Source organism: Aythya ferina, assembly GCF_964211825.1.
Source record: "Aythya ferina genome assembly, chromosome: 14".
Classification (NCBI taxonomy): domain Eukaryota; kingdom Metazoa; phylum Chordata; class Aves; order Anseriformes; family Anatidae; genus Aythya; species Aythya ferina.
Window position 1 is genome coordinate 757,955 of NC_140312.1, and position 13,878 is coordinate 771,832.

At 42.1% G+C, this 13,878-nt stretch overlaps 1 long non-coding RNA gene across 8 annotated transcripts in view; it reads left to right on the forward strand.

Annotated features, from left to right (window-relative positions):
• Positions 1-13,878, forward strand: part of LOC311444547 — a 72,225-nt gene that overhangs the window by 50,781 nt on the left and 7,566 nt on the right. For 5 of the 8 annotated variants that reach the window (XR_014697939.1, XR_014697940.1, XR_014697943.1 and 2 more), the window contains 7 exons: positions 527-675; positions 2,294-2,430; positions 5,617-5,815; positions 7,987-9,216; positions 10,105-10,211; positions 10,668-10,807; positions 12,111-12,289. This is a non-coding gene — a long non-coding RNA (uncharacterized lncRNA). Of the gene's footprint in view, positions 1-488; positions 676-2,293; positions 2,431-5,616; positions 5,816-7,986; positions 9,217-10,104; positions 10,212-10,667; positions 10,808-12,110; positions 12,290-13,878 lie in introns of all 8 variants that reach the window. The other 3 variants (XR_014697938.1, XR_014697942.1, XR_014697941.1) reach the window with 3 other exon arrangements.

Genomic DNA, 13,878 nt, shown 5'->3' on the forward strand with positions numbered 1-13,878 from the left:
AAAACTAGACTGCAGCATACTTTATGGCTTTTATAAAATTTTGATGTATGTTGTTGAAATAGATGGAAAGCCACCACCACAGCTTGAGGGCAGAGCTCTTCTTTGAGAACCTTACTGCTGAATTAATGCAGTCAAATAGTTAGTATAAAGCAAGCATGTGCAGTTAAGATTGGAAAAATAAATGTTTTATTTTTATATATGGGCTGCCAAGTAAGAGAGATACCCGATTAAAAAGTTGTGATTTTGGTGCATCTCTAAGGTTGTGCCAGAAGTATGTATAACTCAGATCCGTACAGCTTCTCATTGCAAACTGGGAAGGCAGAGTAGCAGAAAAATGGGAAGAGCAGGAAAGGGAAGCAAAGCAAACATAGCCCAAACTTTACCGCATTTTGAGTGTGTGTGTGGATTTGTAAGTGTAAGCCTAAAATGTGCTCTTCATAGCACCTGATTTTTCTGTGGGACTGACACCTCTTTAATTTTGTTGTCAGCTGTCAGGTGCAATTATTTTGTCTGTCCATCTGCCCAGAGATGGTGCACCAGGTTGGAAGAGCAGCTCCTGCACAGGAACAAGTTGCGCGTCCATGCACAGCTATTTGAGACCTAGGATTTATCTGCATGGAGAAGCCACTCAGAATCCCGGTTTTCTTCATATTAAGCACCCCAAATAAACCCCAGGTAAGGATTAAGGCTGCTTCTCGCTACCTGTAGCAAGGAGCATGCACTTCTTGCTCACTTACTGACCAAGGCTGTGCTTATGGGACTCATCCTGCTGCCACCTCCAGCGAGTAGGAAGCTCTTTGCTGGGGGTAATGTACGTACTGAGCTTTGAAATGACACAGGGCAGCAGGGTCCTGCAAAGTCAGTCCTGCAACTCTTTGCAATATGTCCGTGCTGTGTTTTGGTGCAAAGGCAATGTACCAAATGTTTATGCACAGCCACATAAGCTAAAGCTAAAAGCTTCTGAGTGAATGAGCCTGATTTCTTTTATGGATTCAGCATTAATCTGTCAATATTATTTACATACCTGTCTGATGTGACATGGCTTTGAGTCTAGCATGACTCCTTTCATTAAAGGCCTACAATTACCTCCAGATAACCTTCTTTTTTTTTTTTTTTCCTTGTTTTATTCATGACTTTGACATTTCTGGTTGATGTGCTTCAAGCTTCACTTGGGTTTTGAGGAAGCAAATTTTTGTGCCTTGGTATAATGATTGCATCGTATTAGTATTCAACATACATGCACGGGATTGCGGCTGTATCGTTAAGGTAATGTCAAATAAGAAGGTTGACACGTTGCCAACCTTGCAGGCATTTTGTTCTTCAGAGTTGATCTCCTGACTTTAACAGCTTCATTCCAGCAGTACTCTTCTCAGGGTTGTGTTCTGGAATATTTATTTGTGTTTTGACAGGCAGGTGCCAGATGGACTCCTGGGTCTAAGGGATCTCATGGAGTCCTAAGTTCTCTAGACCTATAAACTTCTGTTCCCTGAATTGGTCCCTAATTACCCTCTCGTAGTATCTCTTTCTCCAGCACATCACAGAGCATATTTTTTTGGGCCTAATAAGATATCTACATTCAATATTCAGTACATCTGAATATCGTCATACTTAACCCACTTTAGGCATCATGAAGACTAGAATCACATTTTTTGCAGTTTTACCAGGAATTGCTTGGAATATCACACCTACAAATAAACAGGTGTTAATTCACCTAATGTGAGTATTTGCATGTTGTCATCATGCAAGAACTTACATATACACAATGCATACACGTTCAGTTGTTTAGTTGCATATAGAAATTGTGTGGTTATGTGTGCACATGGATTTGTGACAGCTGCTACATGCTTGTTTTAGGAAAATAACTGGAAATAAAATCCTTGCAAATGTATATAAACTCCTGAAAAGCAGGAAGAGCTCAAAATGCTTTTCAGTCTGAAGAGTAAAGGAGTGCGTGCATGCTTTCTCTTACACAGACACGTACATGACCCACTTAATTGGCTCTTCAAGAATTATTAAGATAAATATCTCTTGGTTGTGTTTTCATCTCTAAACTAACAATCCAGCCATTTGCATAATCTCCATCACTGTAGCAGAAATGTGACTGCCACCACGCAAGGTTAGCATGAATTGCTGAGGATTTGCCACACTACATTATGCAATTTTTGTTGTGGTTTTAATGAATAAATTCCAGAGAAGGCTGTTATTAATTAAGCTACAATATGGCATAGTCAGCTAGCAGTGAGAAGATGCTAACTTGATCTGAAGGACCCATCTGTGGAACTTTCTCTTTCAGAACCACAGCCCAGTTGTCACCATACAGCAGAGGGAATCTTTGGCAGCGTTTCAGTGCGTCACTATGCCAGAAAGGTGCCTTTGGAAGACAGAAATAAATTGGAAGCATGGGGATTCATTGTGAAATGCCTGCCAGAGGTAGGTAGCATGGGGACAAGGCACAGTCCAATATATTACAGTCTTGGGTGTGAATAGATGAAAAAAACTCCAAGCATATGCTAAGCTACTCTCCATATGAATAACAGTTTCTAATTTGCTCAACACATCTCTAATAGCCCTGGCAGTCTCTCTTTTCGTAATTAACATCTTCATTTTGTTGCTTTCTAAAGGTGCGACGTGTATCCAGTCTCAGAGGAGCTCAGCCCCTCGGTGCCAGCTGCGGGCAGCGGGGGCGGTGTGGGATGGGGGCCCCCTCCTGCACCCCGTGCGGCTGAGCCAGCAGCAGCACGGCTCCCCTGGGGCCCTCTGGACCTGTGGCACTGCTGCAGCCTGCCACGTGCACTGAAGAAGTTTAGAAAAAGTGTAGATGAATATAGACTTTTGTATGTGTGTAATACTGGTTGGGTATATTTTAGCTCCTTGTTGGCATAGCTTATAAAACTGCCCTATTTCATCACTGTGGTGACTAAAACAACCGCTAGCACAAAGCATGTTACTTGGGCTGTTGTTGTTGGATCCTGCAAGGAGTGGAAGCACAGTGCTTTTACACTCGGTGTCTTGTTGCTGTTAAAGTCACGGGCAGCAGCCCTGTGCAGCCTTGCTTCTGGAGAACTTTGAATCCCAGCATTGCCTCTTATTTTGTGTGTAAACAAAACCCAGAGGGGAATGCCACTGAAGCATGGGAGTTTCCTGATGCAGATTTGTGTACATGGTCCAAACCTAACCAAACCCATCCTTATTTAGTCAGGAGTTGGAACTAAGTTGTGAAGAGCTGAGATCTGTCTCGTCTCTTACCTGCTGTAGGATGTGTCTGATTTGGCGGAATGAGGGCTGGTTGTGGACCCCTATGCACAGATGCAGTAGCAGCCTTGACAGAAGCAGTCCCTGCTTGCAACAGACATTTGTCACGTACAGATTGTCTGCACAAGGACAGCTCTGTTGCATAGCATATGAACACAAACACATTTTCTAAAAGCAATTGTAAGCATATCACGATTATCCCCATAAACTATATCCAGAACATATTCAGAATCATTCCTGGGGAACGCATTTTAAATCTTATTTTCAGAAAATGAAACATTCCCAAGGTGTCTGTGGCCAGACGCTGGCAGCAGGGCCCCAGGGCCCATGGCACTGCCAGGCACCATTTCACCTGCACTCCTTTCACTGCCCTGGAGGCCATGTAGCTTGCAAATATTCAGCAGTTAGGAAAGCAACTTGGATTAAGCACTCAGTTACCCTTTTCTCCACTGGGTAGCAGAGCAACACACAATTTGTGCCATTTATCTGGGCTGCAGAGCACCTTGGAATCCAGGGGCATGTGTGGCAGTGGTGCTGCATCCCCAGCTGTGTGGTTCTCCTGGTGGGACGGGGCCTGGCCCCCTTGCTGGAAACTCTGGCCAGCAGGGCAGGACAAGGTAGCGATGGCTGGGGCACTGGGGAGTGCGTTGGCCCTTCTGAGGGTGCTGCTGGCCAAGCCCCAGGCTGCGGAGCTGCCCCAGCACTGATCGTGCCCCAGCCCCATGCTGCCTCGCAGCAGGGAAGCTGGCTGTGTGAATTATCCCCAGAACACTGAAGTTATTTCTCTCCCACAGCTTCTCCTATCTGTGTGACCTAGTTACTGACTCAGAGCACATTCAGAAAGCCACAGGAGTAAAAAAAAAAAAAAAAAAAAAAAAAAAAAAAAAAAAAAAAGGCAAAACAACAACAAAATCCACCACGTATCTATTGAAATAATGAAAGTTGATTACTATTTTAAGCCCTTTATCATGTAGAGGCATTTCAAGCTCAGACACCCTACTCATCTCTAGCAGTGAGAGAACTATAAAGGCTTTCCCTGCCTGCCCTGCAGTTTGACAGTACTGGAGTTTCAGGCAATTAAAATCACTTCACACGTCTCTAGTGTACCTGTTAGTCTCTGTATTCTCATGCCAACATGATTCAGACTTGAAACAGCAAATTACCTTGTTTGGAGGAGGTGTTTTATAGGTTCTTTTACTTAATTGCTGCAAGGTGAATATTTCAGTTGGATTAATTTAACTAAATGACACTTGAGTTACTATATTGCTTTGGGACAGAGACAAGGAAAAGCCCCTGTGCCAGTACCTGATGCAGATAAAATGCTTCTTTTTTTTTTTTTTTTTTTCCCCCCTTCTAATTTATTTATTTATTTATTTATTTATTTCCCTCTATCCTCTAAAATAAAGCTGCAGCCATTCCTGCGAGCACTTCCTGAGCAGCTTATGAATACCCTGGAGATGCATGTCCCAGACATCTAATGTTTAGGACCAGCATCCCTTGCACGTTTGGCTGTGTGCATCTTAGGCAGGCACCGTGACCCTGAAAGAAGGTACTGTATTTATGCGGTCCCAAATAGCAATGCCTTTATGCAATTACATCCATGCCTGAGCTAAACTCCAGCTCCAGAGGCCAGCCCCCCCTCTGGGGGCTGCCGTCCTTGCAGCACAAACAGGGCCGTCGGCTGGTGGGACGCCAGGGGCAGTGCTGACACAGTTCAGGCTGGTCTCTGTGGTCTGGTGCTGGGTGTGAGAAACCTATCAGCCCTACAGGTGAGAAGAGGACACTTTGTTAAGTTAGATTCTTTTTTTTTCCCCTTCCTGAATATGTAATGAAAGCTCTGTGGAGGAGCTCCAGCTCTCCTTGGGAGATGGCTGCACTGTCCTGGCACAAACAGACCCCAGGGGCACGCAGCTCAAAGTCCTCCTGGCAGGCAGGCGGGAGTGTGCACACCCATGTGTTTCAGCCTGAATTTGGCATCCTGCAGACATCCAGCTCCTCCTGCAGCACTGCCAGCAGCACGTTCCTCATGGGAGGCAGCCTCACCCCCAGGGTGAGGGATCCGGCAGCAGCCGCCTGCCCCAGAGATGCTATCGCAGAATGACAGACTCCGGTCTGTGACTGATCACACAGAAACCCCAAATGACAGGCTTGGTGAAGTCTGATAAAGAGAACTTGGGCAAAGAAAACAGGGGGGAAAGACCCTCGATCCCATAACACTACGCTTCTTCAGTTGCCTTCCATTTTTCTCACAGAAGTAAAGTGATTTTCAGTTGTCCTTACTTTCCCCTGAGTCTCACAGCAGATATTTATGGCTGAATAAATACGTTCTCCCTGCAACCTCTGTTTGTGTTTTGCTCTCTCCAGCAGCTGCACATCTGTTTCTGCTGAGCAGTCACCTGCGCGTGATGCAGAAAGCACCGGAGTGACTTTGCTGTGAGCAACCAGAGCAAGAACTTGGGAGAGCTGGACTCTGGGAGTCTGTGAAGATGGACCATATTTTTGGCATAACATCACTGACAGGAGTGTCTTGGGAGCTACAAAACAATTTACAAAATATATCAAGGTATGAAACATTAATTTTTCAGTGTTCCCCACCCCTATATTTTGGGTGAAATCTCTCTAAAACTCCCTCCCAACAAATGATAGAGAGAGAAACCCCTTCAGCTCGGCATTCCCAGGTGGGAATAGCTGAGAGCCAAGGCTCGAACATTGCTCTGCCCCATCCCAGAGGCTTGCTGGGGGTGCCAAAACCAGCCACGAACAGATCATCCTAGGTACAGAGCCACACGGCCAGGACCTTGTATCCACCATCCAACATGGGCAGGCATGGCATCGCCGCTGCTGGCATGTGAACGGCCCTTCGTCTGCCTGGGGTTTTCGTATCTCTCTGTATTTAGTGTTTTCTTGAACTGAAGATCAAAATGCAGCTGCTGGATAATGGCGTTGGGAAGATGTCCTGTCTTCCCTGGGGGATTTTTTCAGTAGGGAGGTGTTTGATGTGGTGTATCTGGGCACAAAAGGTTAAAGAGGGCCAGGGTGCTGCTTGTCCTTCCTCCTCTGCCTGGAGGATGATGGCAGGCCCTGCTGCTCTGACAGTGCTTGACACAGGTTTGGCAACAGATAGCAGCAAAGTTCAGAACACATTTGGTGTTTCTTTAGTTGGCTTTGAAAGCTGTACATTCAAAACAGTGAAAGCAGTGGGCCCAGCTGCAAAATACTAATCTTGTGCTGCAACTTCATTTAGATAAATTACTTCTGTGAGTTACTAATAAAAACAAATGTTGGCTTGTGTCAGAATTAGTGAGCAATTCTGATAACAGGAGCATCTATTTTTAGTTTTCTATTAACCCAGTTCAGCCTAACATCAAGTTGTATTAAACTTAGAAGATACACATAGGATCCATGCTGGTTGCTTATTTGCCTTGCAACATGCCAAAAGCATCTCTTCTGCTTCACGTAGCAGGTGGGATAAACGTGTAGCTGAAGGCAAGTTATCTGTCAAGGCTCAAGCAACTCTTATCATCCGGTGCGCTAGTAGTGTGTGTTGAAGCATTAAGTAGGGGAGCAGGCTCAAGCCAAGAAATGAGAATAGCAGAGGGCCACCAAAGACGTGGACCAAGGAACCTGCCCTACAAAGAACATTTTCCACAGCTGGAACAGCTGCGCTTGGCTGGCTGCACGGCACGGCTCATGGAAAAGCAGGCAGCCCGAGGCGCTTGTGCACAATGCTGGGAAGGTTTTGGCATGGCAGATGTGCCTCTGCAGAAAGAGGCGTGTTATTAGGGACGTGTTAGCATCTGCTTTTGAACATTTCTGCTACTGATGATCGAGGAGGAAATCGCACATGGGAAGCTGAACGCCTGGTCCTGTGTCAGCAGAGCTGAATGCCAGAGGCACGGCACTGTCAGTCGCATCCTTCCCAGGTGTGTTTGTCCTCCCAGTGCTGGGCTGGGGGGGTTAGGGAACGGCCGTGGGCTCTTCTGCTGGCTTCTTGAGAAACTGAGGCCCAAATAGCATGATTTGGTGTTTACCTAATTAAGTTTTTTGCTGTTTATTGGAAAATTTGTTTAATTATCTCAAAGGTTACTATTTAGAATTCATATCATATGAAGTTACATTTTCTTCCAGAGCAACGTAAGTAGGAAGAAACACCATGTAAACAGAAAAATCCAGACCTAGTTTAGTTTCACTTAGTTTAGAGCACAGAGAATATGCTTGATGATAATTCTTGAGAAGTTTTGCAAGTTTTCTTTCACTGATTCCCTTTTCCACCCTTTTCCAAATTTTTAGATTTTATCATCTAATTTTATTTTATCAACTAACAGTAGCTTTGACATTAAGTGCATTGCTAAAACAATTAGCATGCACAATTAAATCTCTACTTATACTAATTTTTCTCTTCATGGGAAGAATTTTATTTCAGCTCCTCATTATTTTAAAGCAATCTGCAGAAAAAGTATCATTAGGAAAATTAGGCTGATGGCATTTGGGGTGAGCTAAACGCACTGTTAAGCAAATCAGAAATTAGTGTAAATTTCTTTCATTTGACTTCATTTGCTGTGGATCAAGTTTGATACTAATGATGAAAAACAGGTCAAGCTATTAAAAATATTGATGTCTTTCCGCACAACAAAACTGAATAAAAGTGCAAAAGTAAAACCTAGATTATTATTTTTTTTTTCATGATCTGAACTGGAATATTTTTAATAATTCTTTTTTCTATTGAAACCAAAGTGCAGCTTGTCTTAGAGAACATCATATGTACATGAAGAGCCTTTCAATGTATTGGAAACAGGGCAAGGTATGCTTTGTGTGTGCCAGCAGAAGGCGGAGGGACCTTGGTGGAGCTGTGAATATCCACATCTGCCTGGTGCCAAGATCAGGTTTTTGTTCACTGTACTGCTCCAAAAGTGCAGAAAAAGAAGTGGATGAGTTTAGTCCAGCATGATAACTGATAATATTCGGGATCATTTTTACCTAATGACTTGTATTTTGCTGCTTCACACTGAGCTCAGATGTTGCTGCATTTTGGGATGCTCCCTGAGTCTTGTTTTGCTGCAAAACCACTTCCTCTGTGGCACAACTGGTCCTTGGCCTTTGCAAGTGCATGGCTTATGTGTATTGTGAAAAGGCTCAGTACCTGGACTGTATCTTGTGATGTGATAAATATGTAAAGGGTAGGAGAGAAAAGAGAAGAAATTAAATGCCACAATTCTGCAGTTACTTATATACCTGTCTAATAGCAGTTGGAGTATTCAGGGTAGAAGATTACATGTCATCAGTACACTTGGGGTAGTATGGAAATGTATCCTGTGGGCATTAAAACACCAAGGAATATGGAGAAGCTGCTGCCGACTAGCAAAATAGCAATCAATAGATAATACAAAAGGAGAAGAGAACAAACATACAAGTAAACCAACTGACCAAAACCAAACAAAACAAACAAAACCAAAAAAACAGAAAAATACAGAACCCCAAGAGTATTCCAGAAATTTTGCTATTTGTTGAATCACTTAACGTGGTGTTTGGTTGCATCAATGTCCTCTGTCAGAACAGTTTTGCATGAGAAACCAATGCATTATTTACAATGTAAATGATCATTTTGTATTTATTCAAAAGCCTTTTCAATTGTGCTTTGTTAAATCATGAGTAAAGCCCTGAAGACAGAAGTCTCTGGATGGTTTGTGCTGCATACTGCTGCAGCTCATGCCCTCTTCCTCTGAAGTCAGCAAAAGCCACAGCAGAAGAACACAAGAATACCTGGGCCCTTTTCTGTGCTTATCTGATAAGACCCTGAGTGTATCAAGTACTATGGCAAAATGTTGGAAGGTTCTGAAGAGCTGGTGGTTTCAGCAGGAGTGTGAGTACTCAGAAGATACATGGATTGGTGATACTAAAAGCCCATCTCACTCCTATGAGCCCGACCTGAGAGAAGGTGATCCCATGCAGGAGGTGTGATTGAAGGTAAGACTGAGAAAGGGTTGAAGATGAAGCAGAAGATAAGTCCCATGCTCAGAATCTCCTGATCAAAGACAGCCAAATACTGAAAGTTTGCTTCACTGTATTTTCCTTCCCGCCTTTCACGGGATGTGAATGAACAGGGAAATCTTCCACATACTCCCTCAGTGTATAAAAAAAGATGTGCTTTGATTTGAGAATGGGATGCCGTTTTGACTGGAATGGTAGAAAGCATGTCAGTAGTTTAACAGTTGTAAAATTAGAAGGAAAGAAAACCCCAAAGAGATGAGAAAATAACTCGTATTAAGGCAATAGAATAGTTTTATGCTATAATAGCATTCTGTGCAGCTTAAAGCAGCTCAAAGCAATGCTTTTCACACAGTATCTGCCAAATCCTATCAGGAGTGTAAGGTGACATTATGAAGTCTCCAGATGTATTTTCATGTCATTGGGCTGATTTGTGTCATTTGATGAATTGCATGTTTGTAAAATCAATGTTATTCACCCTGTGTATTTTGCTTTTGTCAAAGTTCTCTGCTACAGACAATAGCAATTCATATAAGAGTTATCACTTCATAAGATCTTACCATCACTTTATTAAAAAAATTAATTTTCCAGTAGTGTTGGTATAAAAGATTAACGGGATACAGGAAGAGACATTAGGTAAATTCTCTTTAATTTTGCCTAATCACATCTGCTATTTTTTAACATGAGGCAAAAGGGAAAATTAAATCTGCATGAGAGGCGCAGGACAAACTCTTGTTCTCTTGCTCATGGCAGTTGAGCCCAGGACGGGTCCATTAACCCCTGATGTGGCTGGGGGATGGCTCAGTCCCAGCCTGCCTGGGCTGGACATGTCATAGGCAATCAGCTCGATCCTGTGTTACCTCTCAGGGCTTCTCCAGCTCCTTTCAAGGAAGAGAATGGGCAGGTGTGCTGAACTCGAGGTTCTGAGGAGTACTCACCGGTGGTGAGATGAACCCACCTCTGCTGAGCACTAGGTAAGACGTGCACCTGGGCTGGCAGGAAGGGCTCTGTGTTTGTGTAGGCACTCCAGTGAAGTGATAGGTGGGGTTTTGTCTTCAGTAGATGTATGCAATAATTAATCCTGTGAAGGCTTAGAAACCAGAAAAATGTCTGCAGCAGAACACTGAGTGGGAATGCTTTTAATATGCTCTTGATAGGTGCTGGTGATTTTTTAACTGTACTGAATTATTTAGATGGAGCCTTTTGGTCCTCCAGGATCTGTGCTGAAAGTGCTGTGGTAGGCATTATTCCTCCGATTTGAACAATGACCTTGCAAGTGAGGAACAACTGCCTGTTACAGCTTATTGCCATAGGTAAAATTGTTCTGGCAAGCACAAGATAAAAAGAAGAGCATCTTAGTAGTAATATCACTTGCGACAGCGCGTTGTTTACAGGTTTAATGATCGCTTACAGATCAATGTACATTGCAGGAAGTCTCGTTCATCGCAGTTTTGACTTGATCATTACCCTGTGGCAAGTTCTCCACACCTTTCTGAAAACCATCTGCACCCCCCCAGCAGTTTCCTTTGAGCAGTGCCTCCACGATGCGACCACCTCACACCTCACTCTGGTTGGTACCTTCCTTGAAAGTGTTATTAATCTCTTGACTTTTGAATGTGCTGCAAAATCAGAAGTGGCCCTGCTGCTGTTGCTACATTTACGTTAATGTATTAACAGAAGTTTTAATAAGTACTGGACTACACGTGGCATGTCTGACTCACTGTGATTCATCAAGGTCTTGATTGATAAAGACTGTCCTTCCTAATTTCCTGGTTTTAAAAACAGAGATAGTAATAAATAAATAAAAACCTGTTTCTTCTGATCATGTGTTCTTTTAGACAAATTATTTCCTGACCTTTTATTTTTTTTTTCTTGCAGCTTATCAGCTTTTGCATTTCATTTTCAAGTTCTATTTATTTATTTATTTATTTGGCTTAGGTCTTGTCAGATAAGCTGACTTTGAGAGGAACATTTATCAGCTCTATTTTAGTTTCATATGCAAAGTTTAGTGGCTTTCCTGATGACCTAGCATAACATCTTCCTCATTTATTAAAAACAAAACAAACAAATGAACAAAAACAACAACAACAACAAAACAAAAACAAACAAAAAGAACATAAAATAGAGCTAAAAAGGACAATCATAAATTCTATTTTCTGTCTTTCCTGTCTTCACCTTCTCCTTCTCCCCTCCCTTCCCGTCTCCTCTTTCTCTTTCCTTTTCCTTTCTTTTCCCACACCATACAATACTTCTATTAGATACTGTATTTGATCACACATAACAGCGAGCTTTATCAATAATATGAATTAAGTAATAACATTGAGCAGCTTTTTTGCTCCATTCTGGCTAATTTTTCATAGTGGTATAGGATTTTAATAGCCTCACTTGAGCTGTACTGCATAGTTAACAACACATCTGCTGAAGAATAAGTCATCCGTATGAATAGTCTAAATAAATGGATTTGGTCCTGTATTGTAATTAACTCAAGTTTTCAAAATTGTATTTGTTATTCCAAAAGGGAGAACAGAATGAAAATTTCTGAAATGTGTCATAGTGTAATTATATTTATGGCTGTATCTATCCACCTCTTTGTCTATCAAAACCTGCATCCTTTCCTTCCTCTAGAGCAGCATAAGACTTGTTTTGCTTTCTACACCAGTGTTTTAAAACTTTGGCTGGGCCATTGCAATCGTAAGCTGGTAGATGTTCGAAGGGAAAAAAAACAAAACCAAACCCAAAAACTTGAACAGTGACTTTACTGTCAATGAGCTGCAGCAGATGAGGTCTGTCAGACCACTTTTTTTGTGTGTGTTTGTGTGTAGGGGGGAAGTAGTACCAAATTAAAATGTATCCTCTTGACTTGACTCTCACAGGAAAGCCTTTGAAATACCTACAGACAAACGCAGATCAGTTACTTGTCCTTTAAGGTGCAAAGAGAGAGAGAGGTGCATCACTGCTGTTTCCTGAAGCTGAAGTGTTGAGGACATGCATCAAATCCATGTAATGGAGCAGCATCACATGGGAAACACAGCCTTCAAGAGAGATTTTAATGGTAGGTTAAATTCTAGTTCTAAGAGTGATAGTTGAATGAAAGTACGACATAATTATGGATTACAGGTATTAAGTTGCAGAGCAATTGCAGTTGTCTCTCAATATACGTTTCTTGTCATCCTCTACTGGGGCTCTGCTCCTCCTGCCAGTTCTGGGAAGAAGGAGATGATTCAAAGAGCAGCTAAAATGATTAAAGCTAGGATGGGATTTATGAGGAAAGATTAAAGAATTAAATATGTATAGGCTGGCTAAATGATGACTTAAGGGGAAGTATAACTTTTTATGAGTGTTTGAAGGTTACAAATGTAAAGGATTGGAAGAACCATTCAGGATGGCATATGCAGAATTGCTTAGAGTAATGTGGTGATGCTAAGAAAAAGTAAATTTTCAAATGCCAGTGATACCATTTGATCACATTTATGTAAAGAAAAAAAAAAAGCCAACCTAACTATGTGGAAATGACAGGAATTCAGGAATGTCTTCAATTCTCAGGTTCTTAGGTTTTTAGTTGTTACACTTCTCACAGGAACACAGCCAGCTCACTGATGCACTTTTTTCTAGGTAATTCATTTTTAGATCTCACCCAGAACTCTGAAAATGCAGGGAGGCCTTCTTATTGTTATCCTTGAGCGATAGCCCCAAGTTAAACAGCATCAGCTAAATATCTGCAAGGTGGCTGAGAACAACTTTCTGAAGACTGTTCTGGGAAGCAATGGTGGGGTTGGCATGGTGGGAGCAGAGCTGGGGCATGTGTCCTGGCACAGCTCCTCCAGCCCCTTCTGACACAAAGCAGCTCGTTTACTTTGGACAGCACTGTGCCCCATGGCCCCAGGGGGGACAGAGTGCTAACATGCCGGTACACAGCATCACCTGGGACCTGACCCTCATTTTCCTAAGGATTTAAAGTAAAATGAGAGCCAGCTTTGCCAAATTGCCACCTTCAGATTAACTGTCCTGAGGCAGACAATATTTTGTTGCTCTGTAGGGGATTTAGATTCATGTATTAGACAAGAAAAACCTGTAGCACCCTTTAGGAGCTTCTCTAGGTTTTATTTTGGTATCTATGTATGTGTGTGTATATATATATATATATATATACACATATATATACATATGTATATATATAAAGAATATATGAAAACCAGAGGAAGTATTCTTATTAACTAGCTAGGTTGAAATATGGTTGTGTTGACAACACATAATAAGATACAGACATTTCAACTAAAAAAAAAAAAAAACAACAACAAACAAACAAAAACAAAACACACAGAAATCAAATTATTTCCCAAAGATAGGCATCATGGATGAAATTGCCTCCATACGTCACACTAATTAAAGTGTATGAGATTTGCTGTGACTGTCAGCTGGTATTTACTTTTCTGCTTAACTGTCTGATAATGGTGCTGAATTAACCAAACAGATGATCTTTATGACATTTTGATTTTTTTGCATGCCTGTATCATGTCTTACACTGATAGATAGCTTTTCTGACCATTTCATCAAAACACAAGCACTGAAAAGTTACAGTGGATTTAGTGTATTTTTGTTTTTGTTTTGAAGCCGACGGGATCAATGGGATGTTTCCACTGC